Source organism: Lissotriton vulgaris, chromosome 1_1 (genome assembly GCF_964263255.1).
Source record: "Lissotriton vulgaris chromosome 1_1, aLisVul1.2, whole genome shotgun sequence".
Classification (NCBI taxonomy): domain Eukaryota; kingdom Metazoa; phylum Chordata; class Amphibia; order Caudata; family Salamandridae; genus Lissotriton; species Lissotriton vulgaris.
Window position 1 is genome coordinate 226387244 of NC_141685.1, and position 2644 is coordinate 226389887.

A 2644-nucleotide genomic window follows, 5' to 3' on the forward strand; every position below is an offset into this window, starting at 1 on the left:
GACTAACCCCTCCTTCATAAACTTAAAAAACTCAATGACCTCTTGCTCAACCAAACTCATCGGAATGAATAGCTTCCACCCGACGGGGCAGAGTTCAATAAGAAGGCATTTATATCGCCTGCCTTTTGACTCGCTCCTATCTCCAAGCCTTAACAGGATTCTACATAAAACAATGCTATTTATTGGAATAATATATGTCCGATTGTATCAGGATAAATGTTGTCAAGCGCTCTAATACCTTCGGTTCTGGCCAGCACTATATAAGACTCTTAAATAAATAAATACATACATTTGTCTTGTGCCACATGTGCAGAGGGAATCTGTACATATAGGAAACTTGATACTACGAACAAGGTCAAGGCAAGGGCAAAATGGATACTCAGCTCTTGTATTATCACACCTCACCCCTAGCCCTGCCCACTAGCCACACATCCAGCTCATTCTGAGAGCACCTTTGCTTACTTTTCCCATTTAAAACACTGACCGTAAGATATGCCTCTTGCTACCCAATTCCCAACCATAATCTACCAATACTGCATAACAGTCCCGTATATGCATTCAAGAGTACCTCTCCCCGTCCAGATGTTACATGGGATTCTGGGATTTGTAGTCCTGGTTATTCCATTATAAAACTACATGTTGCAGAATGCAAGGAAAGCGGGCCGGACTGGACAAACCTGGGCTGAAATATGTATTCATGCATGGACCTAGGAATATTGGGACCTCTGTTAAAACACTATGTTGACAAAGACTTTTCCGTGTAGAAGGCTCCAGAAGTCCTGATACCTCACACCCCAGTAGAGGCCCATGCGGAGGGTCCTGGGAGGCCCTGACTGCTTAATATACAAAGAAACATACAATGAAACAAATTTGCTTGGTAATAGAGGTGGACGAATCACTGAAGGCTCGAAGCCTGGCTCTGTCTCAGCTCAAGCTCCAGTTGGAACCTCGAGCCCATAAACAGCCTCCCTCTATCCAAGACAAAGTGTTACAACCAGAAATGCAGACCTTGGAACTGAGGAACAGATTCCAGTCTTAGGTCAGCTCAACAACCTGTGATCCTGGCCAAATCCCTTCCTCGGGTCGAGTTTATGCTATAGAAAAACTGCAGAAAAGATGCACAAAAGTTCAAAGAAAGGCGTTAACATAAAAAAAGGAAAGAGAGATGCTCATGTAGCAGCTGATTTATGCAAAGTGGAAGTAGAAAACCAGGATAAATCGCAGCTTCCCTTTAATTGTGTGATCTTAGGCTCATTTCATTTGACCAAAAATACTTCTTTTTCATTATCATGAGCAAAAGCACATTCAAATAGGTGAGTTCAGAATACCAGTTGCACAAAAAAAACTATTGTGTTTGATTTAATGGACTATAATGTGTTTACATGATAACTTCCTTGTCTCTTAGTTCATTCAGTAAGGGTTCATGTCTAGAAAACATTACTTTTAATAGGTACTTCTAAGCCCAGTGCTATAATTTGACGTACTGCCAAAGCTTCCATAGGTTAAAGACATGTTTTACATGTTTCTCCTATGATTGCATTCCAAATATTTCCGGGAGTCAGGACTCGGCTAATGCACGGGCTTTAATAAACGTTCCGGGCTCGCTTCTGCCTCTTAACACCCCCAGCCACCGCCTCCCCACCTTCCCCGCTCTCCTCTACGAAGGCACGAAAAAAGTAAACCGAACCCCAAACTTCCTGCAGGCAGTAAAGTTAATCATGAGAAGAGCAGAAATGAAACTAAAATATAAGGTGTAAAAAACGTAGAACACACGGAATGTATTAACCAGACTTTAAGTGGCAACAGTAAGGGAAGAAAAGTCGCGAGGGCAGGAGGAAACAAGTCTCCTTGGCAGGCAACAACCCCATGAGTGGTGAAATTGATGCTTCAAGAATTCCGTGTGGTCCTTAAATCTACCGCACAAACAACTTGTAACAACTGTGTTGACCGGTTAAAGAAATACGGGAATGTAGATTAAAAGAGAAGGCGCACGATTCTCTCACAAAGCAACAAGAGGAACAGATCTGTGCACACACTTTGCGACCTGCTGCACAGCGTTTGGCATGAGAAAAAAGATGCGGAGAAAGGCGTACATGAGTTTCCGTAGTGTAGTGGTTATCACATTCGCCTAACACGCGAAAGGTCCCCGGTTCGAGACCGGGCGGAAACATTCATTTATTTATTTTCTGTTGTCGAACTAAAATAAAAACTTCTTTTTTTCCTAAAATTGTTTTATCTAAAACTACCATTAGTAGTAATACTTTATTAAGCGAAAGGACGAAAGTACTGGGCAGGGACCCCCCTAAGCACTGGAAAGAGTCCTCTACATGGCATTGATTTGAGGTTGTACAATCTTACTGGAGGCTAGGAGGGAATTTACTGTATATAGTGACAACGTATCATAAATAGGAAAGAAATGAGACAACATAGTATAGTACTTTATTTAGACAGATACAAAAATGACTCATTTCAAGGCAGTAATGGGTAACAAAAATTTGAGGTGGGTATGACTTGCGCAATTCAGTGTAGCGTAATCACACAGAATTCAAAATTTGCAAACATTCGTGACAAGAATTTTCAATTCTATTAAGGACAAGGAGGCGAGGATTATGCTTTCTCATTTCTTTAATGAAATGCTCAGCAG

The 2644-nt window shown here is 41.5% G+C and overlaps 1 non-coding gene across 1 annotated transcript; it reads left to right on the forward strand.

The window, feature by feature from the left end:
• Nucleotides 1-2097: 2097 nt before the first annotated feature.
• On the forward strand, nucleotides 2098-2170 carry TRNAV-AAC (transfer RNA valine (anticodon AAC)). The gene has a single exon. It is a non-coding gene; the product is annotated as a tRNA-Val (tRNA).
• The last annotated feature ends 474 nt before the right edge of the window (nucleotides 2171-2644 follow it).